This window comes from Equus przewalskii, chromosome 9 (assembly GCF_037783145.1).
Source record: "Equus przewalskii isolate Varuska chromosome 9, EquPr2, whole genome shotgun sequence".
Lineage (NCBI taxonomy): Eukaryota > Metazoa > Chordata > Mammalia > Perissodactyla > Equidae > Equus > Equus przewalskii.
The window spans coordinates 34,367,102-34,384,343 of record NC_091839.1 but is presented as its reverse complement, the minus strand read 5'-3'; the positions used below and the strand labels follow the sequence as shown (position 1 = coordinate 34,384,343).

The window sequence follows — 17,242 nt, the reverse complement described above, 5'->3', positions numbered from 1 at the left end:
TTTTTTTGCAAGGTCTTCATTTTCTGCAAGGTCTTCATTTTCTGCTTGCCCTTCACTATATGTTCTCCCTCCCTGATGTACTAACTCACTTCCTAACAACCAACACTGTTAAAACTCTAACCTAGTACAGTGTCTTTATTACACTCAAATACATGTGGAAATAAGGTCAACTATTTCTGTGCTCACTGGATTCCTTTTTTTTAAACCTACACATCAAAAGTCCTAAAGTGTAGCCAGATTGGCACAGATAGAAAGGAAAACACCAGGATAAAAACAACAATATAAATGAGGCCTCATAATATAAATATAAATGAGGAAACAATATAAGTTTCCTCCAAGTTCATGCCTATGTTGTTTTCTCTGCCTAGAACACCACTCCCCGATGACATGTCCCACTTGGCCGGTTTCCTATCAGTCATTCTCTAACTTGTCATCCCCTCTGCAAAGCCTGACCTGACTTTTCCTCACTTTTGGGGATTTCACAGCAGTCCATTTAACTACCTATTAAAGCATTTACCATGATTCCTTGGGGGAAGAGGATCATGTCCATCCCCCATCTATGATGAAAACACAGTAGAAACAGAAAGAAGGAAGGAAGGAAAGAACAGAGGGAAGGAGGAAGAGAAGGAGAAGAATGAAAAAGAAGGACAAAAAGAAAATGTGTTTAATTCTGAAGAAGAGAAGCCATTAAAAATATAATAGCTTTATCAAGACATTTGAAAGACTGTCATGTTAGGAAGAAGACTCATTCTGCATGGTTTAGAGAACAGAAAAGTGACCAATGATAAGCAGATTCAGAGAGGCAGTTTTTGACTCATGCTACAAGAAAGAATTTTTTGAAATTATAGTCATCTGAAATAGGATAAAGTGATATGTTCTCTGTCTCCTGTAATATTCATATAAAGCCCAGAAAATAACTTTCCAGAGATTTATATAGTAGATAATATAGATTTATATAGTAGATAATGATTGGACCAGATTGACATTGAACATACTTTGAAGCTTGGATTATATTCTTTTGTTGAATTTCATCATCTTCAGAAGAGGCAATACATTGATTAAGGCTATCTTTCTCACTCTCTCTCTCTCTTTTTTTTTATAGCCGTTTAGCCCTGCACAGAGGGTAGTATTTTCAACAAATATTTATTTTACAAATTTGCATTGGTCTTCTGAAAGAACGAAAAACATTTCATAAAATCCTTATGGTAAGTTATCACATTACACAGATTGACATCTGAAAACAGTTTTTAAAAGTACAAGGCCATGAGACGTACCACAGCAAATATTTTTATGCCTACTGTACATGAGAGAAAAAGAAATTCAAAATATATGAACCATATTTCACAGAAAAGTATCTGTGATGTGTAAACAAAAGCTATGAGTAGACTATGTACAAATAATTATGATCATTTCTAAATAGTTATCCTACATTTACATAACCTTTTTAGCTTGTTGCATGCGGTTATATCTAGATTGTTTTGTGCTGATCAGAAGTTGTGCAACATTTTTGACGATATTTTGAAATTGGCAAAACTTAAAGTGAATTTTTCCATTATTTATTAAGCCCATATGAATTTCAAGGATTATTTATGAGAATGGTTTGATTCATTTGGAAGGTTTCTAGTGATGGATTTGTTTATAAAAGCACGTTAACGCCTAGAAAACATAATTCAACAAATTTTTCATATAAACTTTTCCATCTAAAGAAACACTGATTCTGAACTTATCCTAAGGACTTGATTTCTGATCCTTTTTTGGCCTCATTCCTTAGCAGATCAGCCATTTCCTGAGCACCCGCTCCATGCCAGGGATTTTCCATGTGTACCAAGGAAGCCCTGGCTGAGTTTGTTCCCGAAGAAATTTCTTTTTCTATTGAGAGAAGACTAATGAGGAACTGGGCTGGGCTTGATGGAGCCGCATGTGAACCAGACAGCTGATGTCTCACAGATGGTCTTACTTAAGACTAAATAACCTAGATTCTAGGAAAAGAAACTGATGTTCGACTACTGTGGGAACTGGGCACTGCATTGTTGATGCCGCAGGACCAAACTGGGAATCTTACCAAAAGATAACAATATTGAAAATCTAGTATTTTTCTATAGAACTTGAAACTATGCTTCTCATCTTAAATGTGCCACAGAGTTCAAAATCATGAGCATACTTTATTAAAAATGACCTGAAGACATGAAGCTATGCAAAAGTGCTAATTCCCACAAGCTTCTGAATGTAAAGAGACTTAGCTCCACCCCTGAAGGGTTGTACGGGAAAGAAGTTGTACGTAATTTCATGGATAAATGCAAACAAATGTTGAGTAGCCTTTAAAAGGACATTTCTTTTCCATGAAAGCTTTATATTAAGTTGATGACCAACTTTCAATAGAAGCCATCTTTAACAATTTTTTAAAAATTTTTTGGAAGTTAATTCAATCAATATCATGGTCAAGAATATTTTTGACTAACTCCCTCCACCTCAAAATTTTTAAACACATCAAACACATTTATTCACTTGTGGAACACGTCAGCTCCAGTACTCTGACTACCACACTATGCTCTGTATCAGCTGCAAACTCTGAGTGAGCAACAGGAGTAGCTTTAAATCATACAGTTTGCGAAAGGAGTCCTTATGCACAGTAGTCACCAACTAACATGCAGAAAGCTTGGTAGACTGAGATGAGGACCAGGAGGTTTAAGATTTTAAAAATCAAGAGATGATGTTTATGATTTCGCATCTCTCAGTTCCAAGGATTGTTTTTGATTGTCTTAACCCCTAAGTTACTAACCTCCATATCTCTTTTTTTCTTCTTCCAATTTCAAGCATTACAGGAATCTCCTGGAAACATAACCTTTAAAACATGAGTAATATTTTCGAACAAGATCTGATTCAGCGACCACGGGATTTGATCCATTCTTTTACTCCTCATGTAACACAATAGTACCTATCATGTGTCAGAACAAACAGGAAGGTAAATAAAACGCTTCTCTTACCTTCAAGTTCCATACAACATAATGGGCAAAGATCTTGAAAGTGTAACTATTTTTTAGTCCACAAAATGCTTCAATGGCATGACCATTCTTATGCTGCATTTATATCGACCATAATTGGCTAAGGAGCTGGGTCGATGGCAGAGAACGGAATTGAGGAAACAGTATGTAAGCCATTGCCACTATCTTCATTTTTTTTCTTTTTGGAGGTGCTCCTGGTTTATTACTGAATTTTCTTTTGGAGTGTTTGGGAGGAAGTGGGAAAGGAATGTTTAGGCAGACTGCCAACGAGGAACCACTGTTCTGCTCACTTAAATTCAGCTATGCCCTGGTCTCCTTTCTTCTTATCTGCATACTACATGGAGGGTCAGAAGTTGAAGGGTTTACTCAGAGGAACAGAAAAGGAAAAAAGAGGGGAAGGCTTCAACACAGGCAGAGCAGGGCCACAGCCCCAGAAGGCACAGGGAGGAGCTCTCTGGCACATGGATACAGCTTCTGCATCTCTGTTCTCATCCATCAGCTCAAGAAAAGCAGACTTAGCAGAGTGGGACAGGCGCCTTTTATTGGTCTGACTAGTATTTGACTAGTAGTAGGCTCCGGTAGAGCCCCCCGTCTGTTCTGGCTCCTATCTTCCCTCTCTTGGGAGTTCATGACTCAGCCTCAGAGGAGAGGAGTGTCCCGGGCAGGGGTTGCAGGCAGAGCCAGGATAAAAAATACAGGATTGGCATCTGAAAGGAGCTCAGAGTGATGTGCAAAACATAGGGTTACCAGACCATGCAGATAAAAAGTCCATCAGGGAAGAGCAGAGGTTGTTTCCTCACACAGACCCCTCCGCCCTTTCCAGGAGTGGGAGACGTTAGGAGAAAGAGCTTCCCCTAAAGCTTCCTACTGGGCCCTTCGTGCCGGCAGCATCTCCCGGATGTTGTCCTCAGCTTCCTTCATGCTCCACTGCTGGTAGGACTTTTTCTGTTCCGATTCTTTACTTTTTTCTTCTGCTATTTTCTGTTTCTCTGACAGCTGATTGTGAATTACCTCCTTGGATTGAAGAATAAACATTATTCCTACACCTTGATATATGTTAGTCTCATCTACCAAAGTCATAATCTCTGTATCTGTAAGATGTGCATGCTTTTTCGTTCTGTTTAGCTGTTCAATCTCTATGTCTGCAAGCTTCACTTTCTGTTGAGTGTCGATAGCTTTGGCTTGAAGCTCTGTGAAAACCTTCTTCAACTCCAGATCCACAGGGGCACCAGCTTGGTTCCTCATCTTCCTTTGATGAACCCTGGCATTCTAGGAATAAGGAGGATATCTGAGCCAAGATTTGAGTCCTTACTTGATTTACTTCCTTCCCTCGGGAACTTCTCACCTTCTTTGTGCATGACACCCTGGCTCAGCCCATTTTGCTCCCCCTTTCCTTTTTTCCCCTAGATGGTAAGCTTCTTGAGGGCACAATGGTGTGTTCTTTTCCCTCTGAGTCTCCCTCAAGTTGCTTATCACCATGCCTTGTACATGAGTGTTTAGGGAATGCTTCTTGAATTATAAGCTTTGCATGAATGAAAAGGAAACCATAAACTATTATCAAAGGAGCAAAACAAAACATTCAGGAGGATACTTGAATTTAACAGTATCTCTATCAGAAAGCACGGTGTTTGTACTTAATTTCCTATAATGTCATGTGCACAGTAAGCCTACTCTTGAATTTTCCACTGCTCAGATAAGGCATGTGTGGGCATTAAGACAAATGAGGAAGAGAGAGGGAAGCACTTTGAACACTTTAATTTAAAAGTTCCTCTCAGAAAATCAAAAAGACAAAATCTAATTTTATTTCAGCATATGTGGCGAATACTGTAAGTGGCTGAGCAAAATCCATTTCCCTCCTCTGCTCAACTGGTCATCCCCCTCCCTCCATGATCATCTGAAAATGCCAGCTAGTCAAGCTCCTGGCTTCACTTGCCAGTAGAGGAGACACAAGGGGATCCCGCAGAGAGGCTCTCAGTGACAATATTCCCTCCCTGACTAAAAGACCAAGACACATGAGGATGTTTCTCTCACCTAGCATTTCCTTCCTTTTTGTCTTTCTGTGGGGCCTGTCCTCAAGCAGTGGCAGTAATCTTGCAACCACCAGAAAACATACTGAGGACAAAAGGCAACACACAAAGCCTGACAAAGAGTGAGGACTGAAGGAGCCTGGCTCCCAATTCTGGACTTCTGAAGTGAGACAATGTAGAACCCCACTGTGTAAGTGACAGACTTCTGAAGTGAGACAATGTAGAACCCCAGTGTGTAAGTGACATGTTTCTGAGTGTATTGTATTGTGTGTGAGATGCTCCACTAGATGTTTATATGGATCACCACATTTATTCTTTAAAAATGCATCACCTCATTTTATTCTTAAAGCAACCCTTTGAGGAGATGCCTGCAGCCTGTTTCAATGGATAAGGGAAATGGGGCTCAGAAGGCACATTTCCATCCCCATGCCACCATTAATGGCAGGCTTGGGGTTCAAAACCACAAGTGTCTGAGACAGGACTGTCTGTACTTTAACTTACTTGAACATTTATTAATGGGCACAATTTTCATAATTTCTCAATTTGAAAAGGAAAGTATGCACAAACAACTACTTCAATGCCATTCAGCTTTACTTTAAAGAGATGGCATAAGACAGCAATATGGGGGAAAGGTCTTGGGGGATGCCTGACAAACCAGGACTTGCCATGATGAAGAGTTTGCTGATTTAACACCTATAGCCTGGGCAGGTAACATAATCCCCGAAGAGACTCAGTTTTACCTCAACTCTGAGACTATGCATTTCTAACATTCATTAAGGGCAGTTGCATAGGAAGCACTAGGTAAATACCCATGTTTGGATAGATAAGTGAATGAACGCCCACTATTAGGATAAGTGAGGAAATACACACATGATGATCAGGGCAAATGAATTCTTTGGAGTATCCATAGGAGGCTCAAGTAGCAAGTAGTATATCAAGTGCTTCTTGAAGGAAGGAAGGAGGGAGGAAAGTAAGGGAGAGAGGGAGGGAGGAAAGAAAGTACCTGAGAGAAGCCCCTGCCATAATTTAATTGAGCCACGTCTGCATATTGTAGCACTGGTCCAGGTCCCTCAGATCACTCTCACTGATTTTTAGGGTCCCAGCTATCACATAGACAAGGACACCTCTTGTACTTCAGTCCTGCAGTGTCTGCCAGTGGCTTTCCTGACTTTGGTTTCTGATCTCCCTGATCTCCTATGGCTAAAGACATGACCCCTGCATCTGGACCTCCTTGATGCCATTTGGCTCCATGTGAGTTTCCACAGATGGCTGTTATTTGGTCATTGACCTGGCTCAGGCTCACATTGATTTTCTGATTCTTGGATCTCTCTCCTGACTTTAGTATACAATACTCTTGCCCTTTTTACCTTTCCCCTTAGATTACTCTCTCCCGAGAGTTGCTTCTGGACCTGTGTCCCAAAATGTTCCTAGGTATTCTATTTCATTCCCATTTGCTATGGTCTAAATGTTGTGTCTTCCCACCAGTTCACAAGTTGGAATCCTAACAACCAATGGGATGATGTTAGAATGCAAGGACCTTTGGAGATGATTAGGTAGTGAGGTTGGAGCCCTTATTAATAGGTTAGTGCTTTTAGAGAAGAGATCCCACAGAGATACTTAGGCCCTTCCACCGTGTGAGGATATGAGAAGTCTGCCACCTAGAAGACGGCCCTCATCCAACCATGCTGGCCTCTTGATCTTGGACTTCCAGCTTCCAGAACTGTGAGCAGTGAATTTCTGCTATTTATAAGCCATCCAGTCTGTGGTATTTTGTTGTAGCAGCCCAAACAGACTGACACCATTCATTTTCATTCAGGGTATTGCTTGAACCTTAGTTAAAGCACACTAATGCAGTGGTTCCCAGAGTGGGGTCCCTGGATCGGCAGAATAAGCATCACCTGGAAACTAGTTAGAAATGCACATTCTTAGGCCCTACACCAGGTCTAGTGAATCACAAATGCAGGAACGGGGCTCTGCAATCTGTGTTTTAACAAGCTGTCCAGTGGATTCTCATGAGTGCTAAAGTTTGAGAACCATTACACAAATGATACTAATGGATATTTATTTTCAAAGAATCACATCTGCCATTACCTTTTAGGTTCAGAAACTATTAGAAGCATCGTTTATTAAATCACTGCAAAGGGGAGATAATACACTAAGTTATTGGGCTTAGTTTGGGCTTGAGAAAAAACCCTGAGACAAGAATTAAACCACAGGCAGTTTTTCGGGGAATTCATACCAGGCGGCAGGAGTTGGGAAGCATTGGGGTCACTGTCATCAGCAGCAGAAGTGCAGCTTTGCCAGGGCCTCTCAGCTGAGTACAGACACCCCCAAGAATATTTCATCCAAAGTGTGGGAGTGCAGAACACTCACCCACAGATTACTGTTCCTTATTGTTTGCAGTTTGCCAGAGGATGCCCAAGGCCCTTGAGTGATGGCTGCACCTGCATGGAACCGAGGTCTACAGCTTTGGTTGGAGAAAGCCCTGGGGCAGAAAAGTGGAATGATGTACAGCAGGTCCCTGAGGCAGGACACTCCCTGTGCACAGATCCGCCCACCATAGCTGGGATTCATATTCCATGTGGGCTGAGGGGATGGAACGTGGGGCACCAAATACTTCTGCTGCAGTTCCTGTCACAAAATTACACTGAAGTGTTTTTCAGGTTGTAAAATGGCAGGCCTCAGACCTCGGAGACAAAAGATTGCTAAGTTGCTTTTCTGGTTTGTTTTTTTGTTTGTTTTTAACTCCCAGTAATTTCTTTTTCACTTTAGTTATATTTGAAGTGACTGACAAGGTACATTTATGAACAATTACTATTTCCTGCATGAGCCATTTTTATAGCTCACCAGAGTTATCTGACACATTTCACAAACCTCACCATTCAAACTTGGATGGGAGTCAAGGGCTGAGAACGTGGCTTAAATAATTGTAGATAGTCACAAAACATGATTAATGTCTACTGATTGAAAGGCTTTTTTCCCTGTATCAGCAATTGCTCCAGTCTTCACTATTTACAAACACAGAGCAGAGATTTTATGCACAGAATCATATGGGAAAAAAATTGGGGGATCAAATGATTTGTTTTCTAGTTTCCCTTTAATTAAAATTTTCCCATTTATAAAGGAAGATTCAAGTTTCTGATTCTTATTTTCCTCTCTCAAAGAGGTGGCTTATAGTATACTGTTTTCAAAGTAGACATTTCTCTTCTCTGTGACTAAAAGAAATAGGATTTAGTGACACAGTAATCACGTCCAACCATGCAGTCAGTGAACTCAGTCCTCCTGACTCTTCTCCAAACTCTGCCCACTAAATGCCAGAGTCTGCTGACTGCCCTGCAGTGTTTCTTTTCCCCTTCATCCACAGAAAGAGAATCTTCCATTTTCAGCCAGGCAGTTGACTGCAGAAGAAAGCCTACTTATCCCAGCCTCCCATGCAGTGAAGTCTGACCATGTGATTAAATTTGGCCAATGAGATACAAGTGGAAATGCCATATGGCAGCTTTTGGCAGCCTTTCTTAAATTCCAATCTGAACATGCCCTTTGCCTGCTGTTTCCTCATCCCTTCCTCCTTCCTGCTGTGATGACTTAGCAACCATTCAATCCTTTAGGTGATCTGGGGCAGGGGTCCGCAAACTATGCAGCCCAAGGGACACATTCAGCAAGCTGCCTATTTTTTTTTCTTCTTTTAAAGATTGGCACCTAGGCTAACAACTGTTGCCAATCTTCCCTTTTTTTTTTTTTTTTTTTAAGGATTGGCACCTGGGCTAACAACTGTTGCCAATTTTTTTTCTGCTTTGCTTTATTTCCCAACCACCCCCCCACCTCCCCCCCCCCCCCGACCCAGCCCGGTACATAGTTGTATATCTTAGTTGCAGGTCCTTCTAGTTGTGGGATGTGGGATGCCACCTCAACGTGGCTGGACGAGCAGTGCCATGTCTGCACCTAGGATCCAAACCCTGGGCCGCCACAGCAGAGTGCAGGAACCCAACCACTTGGCCACAGAGCTGGCCCCTGCCTATTTTCATGTACCTGACAGGCAAAGAATGGGTTTTATATTTTTAGATGCTGAAAAAATCAAAAGAAGAATGGTATTTCAGGTCATATGAAAATCATTTGAAACTCAAATGTTAGTGCACATTAAAAAGAAAAATGTACTAAAACACAGCCACATTCATTAGTTTACTTACTGTTTATGGTGATTTTGCCCTACATTGGCAGAGTTGAGTAGTTGCAACAGGGACCATGTGGCCCACAAAGCCCAAATATTTGGCTTCTGGCCCTTTACAGAAAAAGGTTGTTGACTCCTAATCTTGGCAATGAAGGCCAAGCTAGGAAGAGCAATAAGATAGAAAATAGAAAGAGTCTGGGCCCTTCAGGACTTCATGGAGTGAAGCCACCCTGCAATCTTGGATCAAGTACCTCCAAACCTTCATGTGAGAATAAAATAAATTCCTATCTTTTTTAAACTACTGTTCCATAAGATAGCAGACTAAATTTTGGCCCCAATTCCTCACCCTCCCTGTATCCCACCTACCATGTGTCTTTACAGTTCCTCTTACAAAAAGCAGAGCATACTTCCCAAACCCTTACCTTTGGCCTTGGCCAACTGGATGTTAGCAGACAATACATAATCAGAGGCTCAAAATATATTTGTACACTTGAGCTTGCCCTGTTGCACTACTGTCATTGCCATGAGAAGAAATTGGCCTAGAAGCCCATAAGTCCCTGAAGAATGGAAGATATATGGATATAAAGCTTACTTTCAAATCTGCAGAACCACCCCAGCTGACCCACAGACCTTCAGTCTTAGTCGGAACCATCCCACCTGACCTGTGAACATCAAAATAAATGCTTGACTGCAATGATAATAAATCCATACTGAGTTGGGGGTGGTTTGTTTTGCAGGAACAAATGACTGATAGAGGTGGTAATTTTTATTCTCTGTTACTTGCAGCCAAACTTAACCTACAGTTGTCTCTGACAATTATCCCATAACTGAGCAGAGGGAAAACTCCAAGCGTCCTGAAGAGGTCTCATGCCATGGAATCTAGCAGACCAAGATAATAATAGTAATAAAGAAGCCCAGCTCTGCCACCAGAAAATTTGTGCTGTCATGGACATGCTATTTAACCTCTCTGAGCTTTAGTTTCCTCATCTGAAATATAGAAAATTATTCTATCTACATCGTAGCACTGTCTCAGAATTTAATAAGATAATGTAGACAAAACACTTGCTAGGTAATATAATTATAAAAATTAACATTTACTGAGAGTTTTCCACTTGCCAGACACTGTGCTCAAAGCAATCACCTGGGAAACATTCTGTTTTAATCCCCACATTACATATAAAGAAACCAAGGCTTTGTGAGTTTAAGTAACTCACCCATGGATATACAGTTAGAAAATAGAAGAGTTGGGGTTCAATCCCAGGAACTCCCCCTCCAGAACCTATGGTCTTAACTTCTAGCAGTTAGCATCTTCATCCTCTTTCCTTTGTTATATTCCTTGTATTCCTTGTAGCCAATTAATAGTTACTTTCAGGAGAAAATCATTCTTCTATATGTGGTTAGCTAAATGCACCTACTAAATGTTTACTCTGAAAGCAAAGAGTCAGTTGCCACTTTTCAAGAGCAGACTTCATGGCACCGAGGTATGCCCTCAGACCAGTGGTGTCCTGGTAAATGTTTAACAACTAACTCACCTCCTACACCCCACAATTTTGTAGAAGTTGCAGATTTCCATGGTGTAAATATCACCAGCACTGATTTCAAGCTACCAACCTAAGGGTCACTGATCATGGCTTGGGAAGAAATATGGATAAAGGGCTGTCAGGAGTCCCTATTGCATACCACTGCCCTCACACCCACCACATAAAGGGACTGCGTGTTCACATCTAGGAAGAGTCAAAAGAGTGAGTGTAAGTAACTCAACTTCCCTTCAGATGCCAGAGACAAGAATTAACCTGAGGGGTTACAAATTTGCAGAACCAAATGGCCTCAGAGCATAGACAATTAATATTACTGTAATGCAGGGCAAAAGTGTTAAGAGAGTAGACATACTGGGGCCAGTGATAAGCCAAAGAGATAGTGTAGGCATTTAAAGTTAGATTTTTCAAAAACTAGTGGTGACTACACATTCACATTCACACACACACACATATACTGAAAATCTACATACTAGAATAAGGTATGAGCCACCAGTTTTCAAGTTCTGCTTTCTTATGACTAAAAGATTGAGTAACTAGACACTGTGTTTGAGGATTCTGTGCAAAACAATTATTCAGTAATCTTCAAAACATGTTCTGCTCATGTAGCCTATCACATTACCGTGAAACAATATTATCTTCACTGTAACAAAATAAACTCTTAAGTGACAAAATTCTATTGATGTCTTCATTCCCTGTTACCCTTAATTAACCCAATATAGCAAGCCAAATGTCTGCTTTGAATTTCAGGCTGCATTTTTTTTTGTAGATTCTATATTCCTCTTGAACACAAAGGTGCCCTGCTCGAAAATGTTAATCTCCAAAGCAGTCTTAGTTTCTAAGCTACCAACTATATTTCCATGGTTTTAAAAAATACCTCAGACAGAGATTTGGAATGAAGATTTCCAAAATCTGGGATCAATCAAGAAATCACTCCCTAAAAATCTTGTTAGCTCCATTAAGTGTTTCCATCTAAAAAACAAGTTTTACTTTAGAACAATTCCAAATCCTCTGAATTAATTTTCCATTTTCCTTTTCACTGTTCCAGCACTTCTTTTCATATATGCCTCTGTTTTTTCCAGCCTGGCAGATGTTTAAAAATTTTAATAAGTAAATTCAAGTTAAGTTAATTTAGAAGGATAAGATTATACCAATCTATTTTGGCCAGTAAATTATCACTTTAAATCACCAAGCAACTAGAGTCCATATTCCTATAAAAATCAGCAAAATACACCAGAGACTGTCTAAACATTTAACGATTTTTTGGAATTTGATGCCGCCAGTCTTCATAGTCTATATAAGTGCATGAGGTTTTGCCAAGGAAAACAACCTCAAATGGTCAGTTGTCCAAATCTTATCAAAGCCCATCTGAAGGAAAGTAATATTTATGGCATAGGGTTGGAAGCACACGCAAGCACTCATTCCTGTAAATCAAGCACTTCCATACTGGGTTCTAGAATTCTACAGCTGGATTTTAAGACCAAGGGCAGGCCAAGGTGGCAGATTTCGGAGTCTCTCACTCCCACATAAATCAAGGGAGTTTGGTTTTATATATTGGGGTTCTGCCAAAGATTTCATTTGAAAAGAAAGGAAGGATTCTGATGCTTAAAAATATGAAAACCAGTGCTGTAACAATGCTAGATTTTATACTTGAATCAATCCTGAGCATAAGAAATCCTCATGATTACACTATATCATGTTGATTCCAGGACAGTAATGATCTTGATTATTGTTATTAAGGAATACATCAAGAAACTTTACTGTGAAATCTTTAATGCAGTGGCATGAGTAGTTACTGAGGTCTCTGTCCACTGTGTATCTCAGTGCCCCCCTAATGTAGCAACACTTGAAAAATTATTTTTGAGTTAAGGGATAAGAAAAACTTTGCCTTATGATATTGGAGAAAGTATATCTAATCATATATATCATTTTACTTCTACCTCCTATAAACTTGGAACCAAATGCGTGTCACAGAGATAACCAGTTTATGTAAACAACTTTCTGATTTAAGATTCTAGCTTCTATTTTTGTCTTCGTTTATTAAATTGTATTTTCTCCAGGCTACATAATATTTTTTTCTTTACTATCTTATCATGTTATATTATTTAAGATATAAGCTTGAGCATATGAAAAAGAGATCTGAAATAGCTATGTAGAAATGCATTTGTCTCTCATGTGAAAAGCTCTGCTCCATGGGAATGTCCAGGGACTCGGGCTCCCTCTCTCTCATGGCTCCCTTAAACCTCCTGTGTGGTCCTCATCTGCATGGCCCTTGATGGTGTATCCACCACATCCACATCTCATGCAGCAAGATGAGGGCAGGGCTAGAAGAGCAGCATACCACTAAAGAACTGTACATGTCAGTTCTACACATATCACATTAGCCATATCTAGTCACACAACTTTATAACTGAGACTTCATCTGTGGGTTCTATTGATATGAAAAGGAAATAGAGAATAGATATGAGAGGAAGAAAAGAAATCAATCCATTTTATTCATATTATAGCCTAAATCATTGATTCTCAAACATTAGCATGCACCAGATTCACCAGGAGGGTGCTTATTAAAAACATAAATTCCTAGCAAACAAACACTGACTGTCTGAACTAGAATTTCAAAGAAAGAGGTCTGGTAATCTGTATATTTAACAGTCATTCTAGATGATTTCAATCAACAGGTATATATCAGAAACTATAGAGTAAATTATCTTTATTATTTTCAATAAGATATGTATGCCGAACTAGGTAATTCAGGTATCATTATCCCTTTAAATCATGTTGGAGGACAAAATGTGACATGATAAGGGAGAGTGATGTGAGCATCATGGTGGAGTGAGCTGTTCCCTTAGTCTCTCCCTTCTAAGATACAATGAAAAGGACATTCATAAACAAACAGAGGACATTCACTCAACACAATAGACATCTAAGAGATCCATGCAGCCATACATCCGAAGGTGAGGGTGCTAGAGCCCCCCTGGGAGGCAGTTGAAGGATGTAAGTGGATCTCCTCTCCCTCCCCCAGAGGCAGAGGGCAGAGATCTAGAGTTCAGGACCTTGCATGGTGGTCAGAGCACGACTCTGAGAGGAGAAGGGGAAAAGGCAGCCCTCCATGGGAATGCTCTCACTCTTGGAGTTGCCTCCAAGCCCATGGGAACACTCCACACTGAGGCAGCTAAGCAATCATGGGGGCATCCCTACAAAACCAAGCAGCCCAGGCAGGCAGACAGTGAGTGCAGAGGGGGAGCACACAGGATCATGTATGCAAAAGAAAGCACTCCCTCCCTTCACCTGGGCCACCAGCTCATTTGATCTGCCAAAGCAGGGGATCCCTGCCAGAGCACCTCCACATATGTGTGTAAAGCAGCAGCAGTCAGTGGGCAAATGCAGACAGGCCTTGTCAGCACAGATTCCAAAAGGGGTTGTGATGGAAACACAAACACAGAAAACACAAACACAGAAAACACAGCTCCTGCCCCTCCCACCCCAGTGGAGGCAGGGGGAATCTGTGACAAGATACTACCACTATGCAACAGCAAAGGCTCACCCCATCAGATAGCATGGAGAAGTATATTAACACTCCAGAAAAGAAGGAAAATAACAAGCATCCAAAAATCAATCCTGAAGTCACAGAAATTTATAAATGACAGAGAGTTCAAAATAGTTATGATAAAGAAACTCAACGAGTTCCAAAAATTTCAGAAAGACAGTTCAATGAACTAAGGAATAAAATTAATGGCCAGAGAGAATTCTTCACAAAAGAGATTGAAACTATAGGAAAAAAATCAGAAATGTTGGAGATGAAAAACACAATGAGTGAGATAAAGAAAAATCCGGAGTCCTTAAAAAACAGAACTTATACTGTGGAGGACAGAATTAGAATTTAGAGGGCAGAAATATAGAAATGCTTGTGATGCAGGAGGAGAGAGAACTAAGAATAAAAAGAAATGAAGAAATTCTCTAAGAAACATCCAACTCAATTAGGAAATGCAACATAAAGATTATAGGTATTCCACAGAGAGAAGAAAAGGAGAAAGGAGCATAGGGCTTGTTCAAAGAAATAATACCTGAGAACTTCCCAAACCTGGGGAAGGAACTGGAATTACATGTAATTGAAGCTAATAGAACTCCTAACTACATCAATGTAAAAAGACCTTCTCCAAGGTATATATTAATAAAAGTAGCAAAAGTCAATGACAAAGGAAAAATATTAAGGGCAGCAAGGTGGAAGAAAATAACCTAGAAAGAAACTCTTATCAGGCTTTCAGAGGATTTCTCGGCAGAAACCTTATAGGCTAGGAGACAGTGGAATGATATATTAAAAATTTTGAAAGACAAAAACTTTCAGCCAAGAATACTCTATCCAGCAAAACTATCCTTCAGATATGATGGAGAAATAAAAACTTCCCCAGATAAACAAAAGCTGAGGGAGTTCATTGCCACAAGACACCCCTACAAGAAATGATCAAGAAGGCCATCATACCATATCATCAGAAAACCACAGCCCTTTTTCAGAACATGTTAGCAAACACTTATAACGTTAAAGATAAAGGAAAGGAAAGCATCAAAAATAACTCTAATTCATTTCAATCACAAACACAAAACAAAATGGAATAAGTTGTGACAAGAGTAACTTAAATGGGGAAGAGGAAAGGGATGGAACCTGTTTAGACTAAGGAAATAAGAGCTTATCAGAAAATGGACTATCTCATCTATGAGATCTTTTACACAAACCTCATGGTAACCTCTAAACAAAAAACCAGAACACAGACAAACGCTAAATAAAGAGAAAACTAAGAAAACCATCATAAAGAACCCCTGAACTGAACTGGCAGTTGGAAATCCACAGGACAAGAAACAGAGAAATACAGAAAAACTGGAAAAAAGTGATAAAGTGGAAGTATTAAGCCTTCATATATCAAGAATCAACCTAAATGTAAATGAATTGAATTCTCCAATCAAAAGACATGGGGTGACAGAATGGATTAAAAAACAAGACCCAACAATATGCTGCCTCCAGGAAACACATCGCAGCTCTAATGACAAACACAGGCTCAAAGTCAAGGGATGGAAGATGATACTCCAAGCAAATCGCAAGCAAAAGAAAGCACCTGTTGCCATACTTATATCGGACAAAGTAGACTTCAAAATAAAAAAAGGCAACAAGAGAAAAATGCAGTGTATAATGGTAAAAGGAACACTCCACCAAGAGTACATAACACTTATAAAAATATGTGTAGCTAGCACAAGAGCACCAAAGTACAGAAAGCAGCTATTAATTGACCTAAAAGGAGAAATTAACTGCAACACAAAAATAATAGGGGATCTCAACACCCCACTTACATTGATGGATAGATCATCCAGACAGAAAGTCTACAAGGAAATAATGGAATTAAATGAAAAACAAGACCACATGGACTTAATAGGTATATACGGAACACTCCATCCAAAAAGCAGCAGAATACGCATTCTTCTCAAGTACACATAGAACATTCTCAAAGATAAACCATATGTTTGGAAATGAGACAATCCTCAATAAATTTAAGAAGACTGAAATCACATCAAGCTTCTTTTCCAACCATAATGCTATGAAACTGGAAATCAACTACAAGAATAAAGCTGGGAAAGTAACAAATGTGGAGACTAAACAACATGGTAGTGAACAATCAATGGATCCATGAGGAAATTAAAGGAGAAATAAAAAATATTGAGACAAATGCAAATGAAAAGACATCTTACCAACTCATATGGGATATAGCACAACCAGTCTTAAGAGGGAAATTCATAGCAATAGGGTCCCACCTTAACAAACAAGAAAAATCTCAAATAATTAATCTTAAACTACACTTAACAGCACTAGAAAAAAGAAGAATAAACAAAGCTTTAAGTCAGTAGATAGAGGAAAATAATAACAGTAAGAGAAGAAATAAATGAATTAGAGGCTAAAAAAACAGTAGAAAGAATAAATGAAACTAAAAGCTTGTTCTTTGAGAAGACAAACAAAATTGACAAACCCTTCACCAGACTCACCAAGAAAAAGAGAGGGCTCAAATAAATAAAGGTAGAAATGAAAGAGGAGAAATTACAACAGATAACACAGAAATAAAAAGAGTTATAAGGGAATACTATGAAAAACTATATGCCCACAAATTGGATAACCTAGAAAAAAATAGATAAATTCTTAGATTCATACAACCTCCCAAAACTGAATCAAGAAGAAATAGAGAATGTGATTAGATGAATCACAAGTAAAGAGATCAAAATAGTAATCAAAAACCTTCCAAAAAATAAAAGTCGAGGACCAGATGGTTTCTCTCAAGAATTCCACCAAACATTCAAAGAAGATTTAATACTTATCCTTCTCAAACTGTTCAAAAAAATTGAAGAAGACAGAACACTTCCAAACTCATTCTATGAGGCCTACATCACCCTGATCCCAAAGCCAGACAAGGACAGCACACAGAAGGAAAATTACAGGCCAATATCACTGATGAACATAGATGCAAAAGTCCT

The 17,242-nt window shown here is 39.5% G+C and overlaps 1 pseudogene; it reads right to left on the bottom strand.

Moving 5' to 3' along the window:
• Positions 1 to 3,779: 3,779 nt before the first annotated feature.
• LOC103548492 (prefoldin subunit 1 pseudogene) lies at positions 3,780 to 4,247 on the bottom strand (annotated as a pseudogene).
• Between the last annotated feature and the right edge of the window lie 12,995 nt (positions 4,248 to 17,242).